The sequence below is a fragment of the Ursus americanus genome, chromosome 26, assembly GCF_024610735.1.
Source record: "Ursus americanus isolate L20-20 chromosome 26, mUrsAme1.1.p, whole genome shotgun sequence".
Classification (NCBI taxonomy): domain Eukaryota; kingdom Metazoa; phylum Chordata; class Mammalia; order Carnivora; family Ursidae; genus Ursus; species Ursus americanus.
The window spans coordinates 239,295-255,333 of NC_142152.1; positions in this window are offsets into that span (position 1 = coordinate 239,295).

Genomic DNA, 16,039 nt, shown 5'->3' on the forward strand with positions numbered 1-16,039 from the left:
GGAACATCCGACAGAAAACATATTAAAAATACTTTGCTTTTCAGGACATCCTCTGGGACCGTGTATCCATTTCTTAAAGGCTGCTGCAACAAAGTGCCACAAACCAAGTAGCTTCAAACAACAAAAAACTGTCTCACAGTTCTAGAGCTAGAATTCTGAAATCAAAGTGTTGGCAGGGCCGTGCTCCCTCTGAAATCTCTAGGAGAGAATCCTTCCTTGCCTCTGCTCGCTTGATATTTGCTGGCAATCCTCAGCATTCCTGGGCTTAGAGATGTATCACTCTAACCTTTGTTTCCGTGGTCACATGACTTTCTTCTCTCCATGTCTTTGTCTTGGCATGGTGTTTGCTTTTCTTACAAGGACATCGGTCACACTGAATTAGGGCACACCCTAATGACCTCATTTTAACTTGATTACATCTGCTAAGACTCAATTTTCTTTCTTTCTTTTTTTTTAAAGATTTTATTTATTTATTTGACAGAGAGAGAGACAGCCAGCGAGAGAGGGAACACAGGCAGCGGGAGTGGGAGAGGAAGAAGCAGGCTCCCAGCAGAGGAGCCTGATGTGGGGCTCGATCCCAGGACTCTGGGATCACGCCCCGAGCCGAAGGCAGACGCTTAACGACTGAGCCACCCAGGCCCCCTAAATTTTCAAATAAAGTCACATCACAGGTACAAGTGGTTAGGACTCAGCATATCTTTTAGGAGACACTATTCAACCCACCATAGACCACTTTGGTTGATGGAGGCTGAAGCAATTCATTTAGATGAACAGGATGCAGACTATGAGGGAATTGGTTGCAGAAGACAAAGGATGAGATTGTTAGAAGAGTGTGGGCAATAGTAGTGGACTGATTAACACATTAAGTAAAATAAAAGCTAAGTATCCACTGGATTTAACAGCAGGAAGGTTTGTGTCTATGGAGTGGTGAAGGCTAGGACCATATTGCGATGGGTAACAGAGTGAGTAGCAAATAAGGGCATGAAGACCATGTGTGTAGGTAAGTCTCTTAAAAGATTTAGCTGTGCAGAGATAAGAGACAAGAAAGCTATTAGAGATGGAGGAGATAATGCTAAGCGAAATAAGTCAAGCAGAGAAAGGCAATTATCATATGGTTTCACTCATTTATGGAACATAAGAAGTAGGAAGATCGGTCGGAGAAGAAAGGGAAGAAGAAAGGGGGGCTAAACAGAAGGGGGAATGAACCATGAGAGACTATGGACTCTGGGAAACAAACTGAGGGCTTCAGAGGGGAGGGGGGGAATGGGATAGGCTGGTGATGGGTATTAAGGAGGGCACGTATTGCATGGTGCACTGGGTGTTATATGCAAGTAATGAATCATGGAACTTTACATCAAAAACTAGGGAAGTACTGTATGGTGACTAACATAATAAAAAAATATTATTAATAAAAAAAAAGAAATAAAGCTATTAGAGAGAACACTGATTCGATGCAGGGCTTTTGGTGTTAAGAATTTGGAAGCGTATTACATTTACTGGAGCTTCTCTATACTGAATGGCCACTGATTCATACACCTGCCATGGATGAAGATGCTAGCACCTCCAAATTGGTGGCAAAGATTGTATCTGAGAGCATATTTCTCTCTGCTTATAATGGGATGGGCTAGGTGTGAAGAGGTCATTTGAACTGGGAGGGGCTTGTTAAGCACAATGCAGTGAGGATGATGCTCTCGTCTATAAATGTTCATGAAAGCTGCCTCCTAGCGGCATGTTTGGCTAAGTTCACGACACTTGTTTGCAGTAAGGGCTCAATAAACTCTCCTGCAGTTTGCAAGTCATCTGTCTCTTTCCTTCACTACCTGTATCAGTCAGGGTTCCCCAGAGAAAACCAACAGGATATATATGCACATAGAAAAGATTTATTTTAAGGAATTGGCTCATTGGATTGTGGGGTCTGACAAGTCCAAAATTTACAAGGCAGGTCAGCAGGCTGGGAACTCAGGTAAGGAACTGATGCCGCATCTTGAAATAGAATTTATTCTTCTCTGAGAAATCTCAGTTTTTCCTCTTAAAGCCTTCAACTGTTTGGATGAGTGAGGCCCCACTTACATTATCGAGGGTACTCGCCTTTACTTGAAGTCAACGGATCATAGATGTTAACCACATTTACAAATACCTTCACAGTAACATCGAGATTTCTGTTGAACAACTAGACACTACAGCCTAGCTAAGTTGATACGTGAAACTAACCATCACATTCTCCTCTTCCTCCTAAGGATCTCTGAGAGGCCACAGCTTCTGAAAAGGCATACCAGTTCCGACCACAGTGATCAGGCAAATGTCCGCTTTATAGTTAGAGGCTTGGATTTAGGCATTTATGGAACAGTATTTCTTAATTTTTTTTAAGATTTCATTTATTTATTTGACAGAGACAGAGAGCGAGCACAAGCAGGAGGAGCAGGGAAGACAGAAGCAGGCTCCCCGCTCAGCAAGGAGCTCAATGCAGGGCTCGATTCCAAGACCCTGGGATCATGACCTGAGCTGGAGGCAGATGCTTAACCAACTGAGCCATCCAGGTGCCTGGAACAGTATTTTTTTTTTTTTTAAGATTTTATTTATTTACTTGACACAGAGAAAGAGATTGAGAGTGCACAAGCAGGGGGAGCAGCAGAGGGAGAGGGAGAAGCAGGCTCCCTACTCGATCCCAGGACTCTGGGATCATGACCTGAACTGAAGGCAGACACTTAACCAACTGAACTTCCCAGCTGCCCCTAGAACAGTAATTTTGTAGCAAAGTCTATATGGTAAATGGAGTTAGCAGCCACATATAAAACTATTTAAAACAATTAGTTCGAGAGGGAGTTAAGATGGCGGAGGAGTAGGGGACCCCTTTTTCAGCCGGTCCCCTGAGTCGAGCTGGATAGGTACCAGACCAGCCTAAATAACCACGGAATCAGCCTGAGACACAGGATGATGCATCTGGATCTCTACAAATGAACAGCTCCAGCGCTGAGTATTGAGGTACGAAGAGGGGAGCTGTAAACCGTGCACAGATATCGGAAGATAAATGGAAGGGGGAGGGAGCCGCCGCGTTTGGGCGCCGGGAAGCGGCAGCCACCTGCACAGGGGAGCGGGAGGACTCACAGAGGGCACCCACGAGAGAGCGGACTGAGACCGGTGAGCCGTGAATGCGCGCCACCAGGCATCTCCCAGAACACCGGAATCCCGGTGTGCTCACGGGATCCAGACTGAGACCGGGAACTCCCGGAGCGCGCGCGGGGCGGCTGGCGGCTGGCGGGCCACCTGCACGGGGGAGCGGGCGGACTCGCGGTCGGCACCCGCGAAACAGCAGACTGAGACCCTGAACCGGGTGCGCGCGCCACCAGGCTTCTCACAAAACTCCGGAATCGAGGTGTGATCACCGGGCATAGACTGAGATGGGAGACCCGGGAGCGTGCGGGCGGCCGGTGGCTGGCGGCATTAGAAACACAAAGGACAGAGACGCGCCGGCCCTGGAAGTGAGGGCAGGGACGCCGGGTGTGGGGCGCACATCCCGGACGCTGCAGGGTTGAGCAGCACCAACAGTAACAGAGTTAAAGTGGCCAGAACATCAGTGGAGAACGGGCCGCAATCCCTCTGTTCTGCGACAATGCAGCCTCTGCTGCTCTGACCCTCAGAAGAGGCATAGCCGGCTGCCAGGGAAAGCCGCCAGAGAACAAAAGCCTGGAAATACCGGCTCAGAGAGTGCCCATCCCCATCCCCCCTCACAGGGGACACGGAGACTCTAACCAAACAGGGTTGCCTGAGTATCGGCGCGGCAGGCCCCTCCCCCAGAACACAGAAGGCAGGCTGAAAAATCAAGAAGCCCACAACCCGAGGCGCCTGGGTGGCGCAGTCATTGAGCGCCTGTCTCCGGCTTAGGGCGAGATCCCAGCGTTCCGGAAAGGAGTCCCTCATCGGGCTCCTCCGCTGGGAGCCTGCTTCTTCCTCTCCCACTCCCCTGCTTCTGTTCCGTTCTTGCTGACTGTCTGTCTCCCTCTCTCAGATAAGTAAATAAATAAAATCTTTAAAGAAGAAGCCCACATCTCTAAGATCCCTATAAAACAAGGGGCACGGCCTGGGACCCAGTCAATAATTTGGGCTCTGGACAACCCCGCAACCTCTCCTCATCAGAATGACAAGAAGGAGAAGCCCCCCCCCCCCAGCAAAGAAAAGACAGTGAGTCTGTGGCCTCTGCCACAGAAATAATGGATATGGATGTAACCAAATTATCAGAAATGGAATTCAGAGTAACAATGGTCAAGATAATGAGTAGACTTGAAAAAAATATTAAGGAAAATGTTACTGAGAATATAGAATCCCTAAGGGCAGAAATGAGAGCGAATTTGACAGAAATTAAAAATTCTATGAGCCAAATGCAGGCAAAACTAGAGGCTCTGACGGCCAGGGTCACCGAAGCAGAAGAAAGGGTTAGTGAATTGGAGGATGGGTTAATAGAGGAAAAAATAAAAATAGAAGAGGGTCTTAAAAAAATCCACACCCACGAATGTTGGCTACGGGAGATTACTGACTCAACGAAACGATCCAATGTTAGAATCATCGGCATCCCCGAGGGGGTGGAGAAAAACAGAGGTCTAGAAGAGATATTTGAACAAATTGTAGCTGAAAACTTCCCTAATCTAGCAAGGGAAACAAAAATTCGTGTCCAAGAGGCAGAGAGGACCCCTCCCAAGCTCAACCATGACAGACCTACACCACGTCACGTAATAGTGCAATTCGCAAATATTAGATCCAAGGATACAGTATTGAAAGCGGCCACGGCAAAGAAATTTCTCACGTACCAAGGCAGAGGCATCAGAATTACGTCAGACCTGTCTACACAGACCTGGAATGAGAGAAAGGGTTGGGGGAGCATTTTTAAAGCTCTTTCAGAGAAAAACATGCAGCCAAGGATCCTTTATCCAGCAAGGCTGTCATTCAGAATTGATGGAGAAATAAAGACATTTCAGAATCGACAGTCACTAGCCAATTTCATAACCACGAAACCAGCCCTACAGGAGGTATTACGGGGGGTTCTATAAAAGTAAAAAGGCCCCAAGAGTGATACAAAACAGAAAGTCACAGCCAATTCAAACAAAGACTTTACTGACAACATGGCAGAATTAAAAGCATATCTCTCAGTACTCAGTCTTAACATTAATGGTTTAAATTCTTGCTTTAACGCCACAGGGTTGCAGATTGGATAAAAAGAAATGACCCATCCATTTGCTGTCTACAAGAGACTCATTTCGAACCCAAAGATGCATTCAGACTGAGAGTAAGGGGATGGAGTACCATCTTTCACGCAAATGGACCTCAAAAGAAAGCTGGGGTAGCAATTCTCATATCAGATAAACTGGATTTTAAATTACAGACTATAGTTAGAGATGCAGAAGGGCACTATATTATTCTTAAAGGAAGTATTCAACAAGTGGATATGACAATTATAAATATATATGCCCCCAACAGGGGAGCAGCAAGATACACAAGCCAACTCTTAACCAGAATAAAGAAACATATAAATAAAAATACATTAATAGTAGGGGACCTCAACACTCCACTCTCAGAAATAGACAGAACACCCTGGCAAAAACTAAGCAAAGAATCAAAGGCTTTGAATGCCATACTCGACGAGTTGGACCTCTTAGATATATATAGAACACTACACCCCAGAACCAAAGAATACTCATTCTATTCTAATGCCCATGGAACATTTTCAAGAATAGACCATGTTCTGGGACACAAAACAGGTCTCAGCCGATACCAAAAGATTGAAATTATCCCCTGCATATTCTCAGACCACAACGCTCTGAAATTGGAACTCAACCACAAGGAAAAATTTGGAAGAAACTCAAACACTTGGAGACTAAGAACCATCCTGCTCAGGAATGACTCGATAAACCAGGAAATCAAAAATCAAATTAAACAATTTATGGAGACCAATGAGAATGAAAACACAATGGTCCAAAACCTATGGGATACTGCAAAGGCAGTCCTAAGGGGGAAATACATAGCCATCCAAGCCTCACTCAAAAGAATAGAAAAATCTAAAATGCAGTTTTTATATTCTCACCTCAAGAAGCTGGAACAGCAACAGAGGGACAGGCCTAATCCACGCACGAGGAAGCAGTTGACCAAAATTAAAGCTGAAATCAATCAAGCAGAAACCAGAAGTACAGTAGAGCAGATCAACAGGACTAGAAGCTGATTCTTGGAGAGAATCAATAAAATTGACAGACCACTGGCAAGACTTATCCAAAAGAAAAGAGAAAGGACCCAGATTATTAAAATTATGAATGAAAAAGGAGAGGTCACGACGAACACCATTGAAATTGGAAGAATTATTAGAAATTTTTATCAACAGCTATATGCCAATAAACTAAGCAATCTGGAAGAGATGGAATCCTTCCTGGAAACCTATAAACTACCAAGATTGAAACAGGAAGAAATTGATTTCTTAAACAGGCCAATTAATTATGAAGAAATTGAGTCAGTGATAAACAACCTTCCAAATAACAAAACTCCAGGCCCGGACGGTTTTCCTGGGGAATTCTACCAAACATTCAAAGAAGAAATAATACCTATTCTCCTAAAGCTATTTCAAAAAATAGAAACAGAAGGAAAGCTACCAAACTCATTCTATGAGGCCAATATTACCTTGATCCCCAAACCAGGCAAAGACCCCCTCAAAAAGGAGAATTACAGACCGATTTCCCTAATGAATATGGACGCCAAAATCCTCAACAAGATACTTGCTAATAGAATCCAACAGTTCATTAAAAGGATTATCCACCACGATCAAGTGGGATTCATACCTGGGATGCAAGCGTGGTTCAATATTCGCAAATCAATCAGCGTGATACATCATATCAACAAGAAAAGACTCAGGAACCATATGATCCTCTCAATCGATGCCGAAAAAGCATTTGACAAAATACAGCATCCTTTCCTGATTAAAACCCTTCAGAGTGTAGGAATAGAAGGTACATTTCTCAATCTCATAAAAGCCATCTATGAAAAGCCTACTGCAAATATTATTCTCAATGGGGAAAAGCTGGAAGCCTTTCCCTTAAGATCAGGAACACGACAAGGATGCCCACTCTCGCCACTATTATTCAACATAGTACTAGAAGTCCTTGCAACAGCAATCAGACGACAAAAAGGGATCAAAGGTATTCAAATCGGCAAAGAAGAAGTCAAAATGTCTCTCTTCTCAGATGACATGATACTCTATATGGAAAACCCAAAAGAAGCCACTCCCAAACTATTAGAAGTTATAGAGCAATTCAGTAACGTGGCGGGATACAAAATCAATGCTCAGAAATCAGTTGCATTTCTGTACACGAATAACGAGAACGAAGAAAGAGAAATTAGGGAATCCATCCCATTTACAATAGCAACAAAAACCGTACGTTACCTTGGAATTAACTTAACCAGAGACGTAAAGGACCTTTATTCTAGAAACTATAAATCACTCTTAAAAGACATTGAGGAAGACATAAAAAGATGGAAAGATATTCCATGCTCATGGATCGGAAGAATTAACATAGTTAAAATGTCCATGCTACCCAGAGCAATCTACACTTTCAATGCTATCCCGATCAAAATACCGAGAACGTTTTTCAAAGAACTAGAACAAATAGTCCTTAAATTTGTATGGAACCAGAAAAGGCCCCGAATCTCCAAGGAACTGTTGAAAAGGAAAAACAAAGCTGGGGGCATCACAATGCCGGATTTCGAGCTGTACTACAAAGCTGTGATCACAAAGACAGCATGGTACTGGCACAAAAACAGACACATAGACCAATGGAACAGAATAGAGAGCCCAGAAATGGACCCTCAGCTCTTTGGGCAACTAATATTTGATAAAGCAGGAAAAAACATCCGGTGGGAAAAAGACAGTCTCTTCAATAAATGGTGCTGGGAAAATTGGACAGCTACATGCAAAAGAATGAAACTTGACCACTATCTCACACCATACACAAAAATAAACTCCAAATGGATGAAAGACCTCGATGTGAGACAGGAATCCATCAAAATTCTAGAGGAGAACATAGGCAGCAACCTCTACGACATCGGCCAAAGCAACCTTTTTCATGATACATCCCCAAAGGCAAGAGAAACAAAAGATAAAATGAATTTATGGGACTTCATCAAGATTAAAAGTTTCTGCACAGCCAAGGAAACAGTCAGAAAAACTAAGAGGCAGCCCACGGAATGGGAGAATATATTTGCAAATGACACTACAGATAAAGGACTGGTATCCAAGATCTACAAAGAACTTCTCAAACTCAATACACGAGAAACAAATAAATCAAAAAATGGGCAGAAGATATGAACAGACACTTTTCCAATGAAGACATACAAATGGCTAACACACACATGAAAAAATGTTCAAAATCATTAGCCATCAAGGAAATTCAAATCAAAACCACACTGAGATACCACCTTACGCCAGTTAGAATGGCAAAAATAGACAAGGCAAGAAACAACAATTGTTGGAGAGGATGTGGAGAAAGGGGATCCCTCCTACATTGTTGGTGGGAATGCAAGTTGGTACAGCCACTCTGGAAAACCATGTGGAGGTCCCTTAAAAAGTTAAAAATTGAGCTACCCTATGATCCAGCCATTGCACTACTGGGTGTTTACCCCAAAGATACAGACGTAGTGAAGAGAAGGGCCATATGCACCCCAATGTTCATAGCAGCAATGTCCACAATAGCTAAATCGTGGAAGGAGCCGAGATGCCCTGCAACAGATGACTGGATTAAGAAGTTGTGGTCCATATATACAATGGAATATTACTCAGCAATCAGAAAGAACGAGTTCTCAACATTTGCTACAACATGGACGGCACTGGAGGAGATAATGCTAAGTGAAATAAGTCAAGCAGAGAAAGACAACTATCATATGATTTCTCTCATCTATGGAACATAAGAACTAGAATGATCAGTAGGGGAAGAAAGGGATAAAAAAATGGGGGGGTAATCAGAAGGGGGAATGAAACATGAGAGACTATGGACTATGAGAAACAAACTGAGGGCTACAGAGGGGAGGGGGGTGGGGGAATGGGATAGGTCGGTGATGGGTAGTAAGGAGGGCACATATTGCATGGTGCACTGGGTGTTATACACAACTAATGAATCATCGAGCCTTACATCGAAAACTGGGGATGTACTGTATGGTGACTAACATAATATAATAAAAAATCATTATAAAAAAATAATAAAAAAATAAATAAATAAAACAATTAGTTCACAGAATGATAGATGCTTGCATTCTTTCTAAAAGCAAAATTTGAACTATGAAGTGTTTTGCTTATTCATGGTATAAAAACACCAGACCCAGCCTGTGGCAATTAGCTCATTATCTTTAGTAACACTACCTATTACTATCTGGAGGTGTCATTAACCTCCTTTCTCCTTAGAAGGGAATTCAATACAAGGCAGCTCTGTCTCTCTCACCATTCAGTGGAGCATTTAATTATCAAAGGATCAAAAGCATCTTGTTAGAATGTTGCTGTGCAGTGTGGACTCCTAGGGAATTATGAAGGACAATTTAAGTGTAATTTCCTGAAAGAAAGGGCTGTCAACAAAAAAATTAGAGCATGGAAGATGACAGCTTCAGAACCATAACATGTCTATTTCTATATTTCTATCACAGAAAACTCTATTAAGATAACTTACTTCAGGAAAAGCATCCAAACAAAGCAAGAATGTTTCTCATCTACATGTCCTGAGCATTTGAAAGTGTCACCAAAGGTGCTTACTCCAAAATGCCATATACTGTTTTTTTTTTTTAAAGATTTTATTTATTTATGTGACAGAGAGACAGCCAGCGAGAGAGGGAACACAGCAGGGGGAGTGGGAGAGGAAGAAGCAGGCTCACAGCGGAAGAGCCTGATGTGGGACTCGATCCCGGATCGCCAGGATCACGCCCTGAGCCGAAGGCAGACGCTTTAACGACTGCGCTACCCAGGCGCCCCCCATATACTGTTATTAGCCTTTAACATTTTAGTTCAGGTCATGTATCAAAAGACTGTTGTAGATGGTGAAACACACACACACACACACGAGCTTCTCCAAACTCCTGCAATTATATGAGGTTTAAGATCCTTCATTCTCTAATCATATCCCTTCCACTCAGAAATGATTTTATTACAGCTTCTCTTGAGGCTTTTTTTTTAAATTGAAATGACATAATATGCCAACAGAAAGATAGAAAACTCACAGTTGAATGTAAAAAAAATGTCATTTATAACTCATCCTTCCAAGACAAAACTAGCTCACCTTCGTATAAAACCTTGCCAGGTTTGTGCCAGGGCTAAAACAATGCAGACAGCCATTTAACGTGAGTATTGGAAAGAAATCCTGGAGCCGCCTTTTCTTTCTTTTTTTTTTTTTTAAAGATTTTATTTATTTATTTGACAGAGAGAGACAGCCAGCGAGAGAGGGAACACAAGCAGGGGGAGTGGGAGAGGAAGAAGCAGGCTCATAGCAGAGGAGCCTGATGTGGGACTCGATCCCGGTACGCCAGGATCACGCCCTGAGCCGAAGGCAGACGCTTTAACGACTGTGCTACCCAGGCACCCCCCTGGAGCCGCCTTTTCTGTCTATATTTCCCATCTCGAACCTGCATATAGGATTAAAAGATGTCACTCAATTACATGTCAGTTTTTCTGCCAGCTGCATTCATTACAAAATTTCAGAAATGTTTTGGGAAGGGTCATTTATTGAATGGCTGTTAAATTTGCCATTAGAAATTGACAAGTACCCAGCAGCACATTTTGTTCTCTCTCAGAGATCATTTATTTCAAAATACTGTGTTTTTGATAAGTGGACTGTGTTTGGGACTTTAGTGTATCATAGAGAATATAGTAATTCCTTCTTACAGTGATTTAAATGCTTTTATTATTAGGTCTTACCAAGAAAAAAATGTGGGTTATATTAGTGAAGGGGATTATTTTTTATTACATAAATATTTTATGATATCTATTTTCCATTTCTTGCCCTGACACTTTATTACTACCCACTCTTATTAATTCCATGCTTGATATAAATTAAATGTGAGATTTTGATGTGTGTGGTTGCAGGGCCTTGAAGGCATAAAATCCCTTCTCTAAAATTACAATTACTTAACTTCTCCTAGGATTAATATGCCTCACTACAGTCTCTGAGCTATCCAAGAAAGAGATAATTTGGACACATAGCAGCAGGCTTCAGATGTGATCATTCACAACCTCCTATTCATGCAGTTTGTGGGAACTCTAAGACAGAGTTCACCAGGAAAAGTTTCATAAAGAGCTTGTAAAATTGAATCCAGTCAAACTCTCCATTGTTCAGAGGCTGGTGCTCTTGTCTGGGGACCTCATTACTTGCTGGCACCTCTGTGTGAGGCTAGATTGGGCTTGGGAAGGTGGAGAAACCGACCCACACCATGGTCACCACTTGTTAACAGCTCGCGGGAAATGTGGGCATGGCAGCTGAAACACTCTGCCTTCCTTGGGGACTTAGTCAGGCTCTCATCCTTTCCGTTACCATCACAAAAGTGATTGGGCTGTTGTTATATTTTCAAGTTTCTCCTAAAAGAAAAAGGATAAACACAAGTAGAAATGCTTAAACCAACAGGATATGATTAGGAACAAAGAAGATGACAGAGTAATAGGGTAAAGAGAAATAACCCTGGAAAGATAGGCTGGATCGGATGTCAAAAAGACAGGAAGCTAAAAAGTGTGGATGTTTTTGCAGGCCCTAGTTCTTAGGGCCTAGTAGCTTACAAACGCCTTTTTAAAGGAAACAATTACCCCAGTGTTAACTTATTTCATGAGATTTAGATATACATGCATACATATATATACATATACATGCCCATATATACATAATATACATACATATGTAAAATATATGGGTGTCTATATGTATATATAAAAATTCCCCAATCGTGTGTCCTTCATGGTTAGGTGAAGCTCTTGGTTAACCTTGCATAATCTTCATTCTGGGGTCCAGGTTGAAGAAGAAATCCCTTTCTACAATATTGCTGGACTCATGCCAGAGAGAAAAAAAGGAAGACTGTCAGAGAGGCAGTGGCTCTGAAAGCCTCCACTTGAAAATGGCACATACACTTCCACCCACATTTTTTTTTGGCTAAACCAGTGGTACAGCCGAATCTAAAGTCAGGAGGATGGGAAGTATAATTTTCCCACAAGAAGGGACCCTATAGGGAGAGACAGGAAATACTTTTGAAAAATAAGGGAATTTCTATGTGAAATGGAAAACTCGGCCTAATCTCCTTTTGCTTAGAGATTTCATGGGAATCTAAATCATAACAATTCTATAGGAAATATAGAAAACCAATAGAGTTCAAATTAATATTTATTGTGTTAAATGTTTTACTGAAACGAAAACACTACACGCCATGAGAAAATTGTTACAAAGAGCTAAGGTCTTGTTTTGGTTTGGTTTCGTTCGCTCATGTTTGTGAGTTAGTTAGGCATGCCTGGTCTGGGATGGGACATGTAGTGGCTATGTTCTCCCCACTTTTCTCTATTGAAGCCATTGTACTGAAAACCTGCCTACAAACAATTTGCTGTCGCAGCATTTGGCCTTCACATGGATCAAACTCATTACAAATTAGTCTGCTTCTGTTCATTTTTCATTAACGTATGACATTTAAAGTCGTACAACTTGGCGCCAACAAGATCATAAAGATATCTGCAACACAGACAGTGAAATTTTATGATGGTGGTAAGACAGTCCTTTGGATGATCCTGAATAGACTTATATTATTTTTTAATGATTTTTGTGGTTGTTATTAAAACACAAAACTCAAAAAATTCCTAGACAACCTAAACATGACCTCCCTCTTCCCACAAGAATGTCACCCCCGGGGTCTGGGGACCCTGCTACATCATGGAAGGGAGCCACTGAAGAATTTGATGCCATAGACCCTTAAAAATCAAATTTATTTCTGAGAAAGATCATGCTTAAGCAACCAATGGGCACCAGTTTGGAGGCATGACAATATGTTGAGTAAGGAAAAGTGAAGGCCTGATCTTAAAGGTAGTTATGAATAAAAAGAAATGATGGAAACTAAATGTTTAACATGCCAAGTATGAAATCTGGAGAAAACTTTGAAAAAGCAGGGAGAGCTGAAAGGAGATAAAAAGTTCACCTGACTTCTGGTACATAAAACTTCCATGCTGGTCTCCCAAAACAAGAAAAACTCATCACTAACAAATATGTTTGGTATACGATTAATCACAAAAATTGGAGAGAACACTGAACAGAGTGAAAAAAAAAAATTGAGTTGCGGTTTGAGCTTTGCCACTCCGTATCACTTTGTGGAAACAAAAATCTGAGATTTTAAAGAGAAGATTCATGAGCAGTCCTGTGTATTTCACAAGTGGTTTAGACAGCAATCTACAAGGAAACACGTGAAAGCAGTTTTAAATTCAGTTCAACAAACACTTTTAGGTATCTACTACACTGAGGGAGGAACTTGGAAATGTGTCAAGTGCTATATAAATATCAGTTATCTTGTAAATTTTCTTCCCTGTTTGTCCTGTTCCTGGAGCCTATAAAACCCAATAATAAAGTAATAGAATGGAAAGTTTGATATGGAACTCGTCTGAGCAGGAGCCAGACACTCTTTCAGCATAATAAGGTACAGAACATAAGCTAGAAAAAAAAAAAAAACTCTTGCGTACAAGCAATCTGATTTCCTTTTGAGTCTGCTCTTTCCTGTTCCATTACACTCTCCGTGCCTGGGCTTCCACATGGCCCCATCAAGCCTCATAACAGAGAACGGCCACCCATGCCAGAGGCTGTGACCCAGAGGATGAAGAAACTTCAAAGGAAGAGAACTGGCCCCCAGGTCAAGGGACTGAGCTGAGGAAGCAGAAAAGGAAAGAGGAAGTGTGTCTAAGGGGATGTTTTCTGCTTCCGAGGGGAGCAGCCCCCTACGGCATCTGGAGAGCCCATGAGCGGAGTTCCAGACCTGTGGATGACACATAGACAAGTCAGTGAGAGAAGAGGCTCTGCACTGGGCAGATAGTTGCTGGAGCCAAAGAGTGGTTTGCATGTCCTTTTGGGGCGTTGACTCTGCTGAGGCGAGGCTTAGCCCATGGCCTTCATGACTCCTCATCCCAATGACCAGCAGATGCCTGGATTCTGACAGGAGAAAAGACCAGGAAGCAAGTCAGTCATGTGGGATCAATCACTAGTTGACCAGTGAGACATTCTTCTGACCTTCTCATTCCCTCCCACCTAGACAAGGAATACAGTGTCCATCCTACACGATTATTTTAAATCCACCCCTCTGCTACAGCATGGTAGACTGTCCTCCAGGAAAGTTCAGAAACAGCTAAACATTGACATAAGCAAAGAACAAAGAGCTTCTTGTGGGAAAGTAGGTCTTAGACTAGCATTATGATTTATCACTGTTTGATGAGTTTTATCTCTATATTTTGATTCCTGACTTTTCTGCAGTTTTCTGAGACTTTTAAACTGAAAGTAAATGTGGCTTATTGGCTACTAAGCCTTGTTAAAGGAAGTATTAAAAGGAACTGTGGTTAAGCTACTGGTCTTCCATCTCACAGAGGGTAATTCAGCTACACACAAGGACACATTGTGGAATCAAGTAAATCAGATTCAGCAACTTTTTAAAGGTGGATTTGAAATCTGCAATGGTAGCCAGGGAAGTAAAACATTGGAGAATACTGAGGCCGACTCAGAAATCATAATATTTATCAAAGACCTTATGTCACCTTATCCTTCCAGTACAAAAGGTCATATAATATCACCCCTGAGCAAGAGAGAATGTTGTTCAATATCTGAAATGAAACACGAATAAGGTTATACGACTTCCCAGGAGTTTCACAATTATAACAACACTGTCCTCTTGGAACGTGAAGACTATTCCTCTTTTTCATAGATAGGCAACTTGGACTATTTTCTTCATCATCACCTTCCAAAGCCTCGAGACACTTCCCCAAATCGTGTAGGTCTCAGTGTATCACCTCAGAAACCTACAAGAACAAACCTTCTGACTAATATCTGCAATGGCCCATGAGCTCCTGTGATTTCAGGAATGATGGACACCCCGTGAGGCGAGTAACTCACCAATAGTTATTACCTCTTTTCTAAAAGAGAAGATTGGAATAAGAGAAGTTGAGTGTGTTGCCAAAAATAATTGAGCAGCTATTGAATGAGTTGTGAGCAGATCTAGTTGTTATGGTTCCCAGACGGTACTTCATCTACTGGGGTAAATCACACTTTTAAAAGATCAGATGCTACCACATGAAGGGAGGTAATTCTAAGAGGTATCAATTCTAAAGTTGGAAGATTTGAAACAAATCAAAAATATTTTGGATCCTGAAAAGATATGAAAAAATCTAAGTGAATTCAATAAATTTAACTAGTGTGAGACTACTGACTGAATAATATGGTTCTCACTGTAATATCTGTGTATATTTACCTTCATACTAATGTGTCCGCCTCAAAATTTTTATAGATCTCATTTTTTTTAAGTTTGTAAATCAGGCTGTATTTTAAATATCTAAGGGAAACTCACTATTGAAAGAAGGAGGCCTGTGTAATTCTTTTGTACGTGTGTATCCTTTTTAGAATTTGAATCACCACTCTGTCGTTTGGAGGCTTTATAGTCTTAGATTCAGTACATTTGTGTTTCCTGATAGCAGGGCTTGCCCAAAGTTTAAATTAATAGGAAAATACTATTTTGTAACAGTGCACGTTTGGCAGATGTATGAGGGTAGAATATATTCATAAAAGGCTTTTAGTTGTATTGTAGGCAATGGTATGAGAGTAGCAATTGATACCAAGGCAACATTCTTTTTTCTCCTAAATAAAATCTCATAAACATATTTTTAGACCATACCCATCTGCTCCCATGGCCTTAAATTGTTAGGCATGTCTTATATGCATGCTCTCAGAGAGTTATCTTTTTCACAGATATCTGTCTAATTGGTAGCAGCTGTTAATCAAGCACATTGTCACAAATCCTGTAGTACAGCATCCATCCT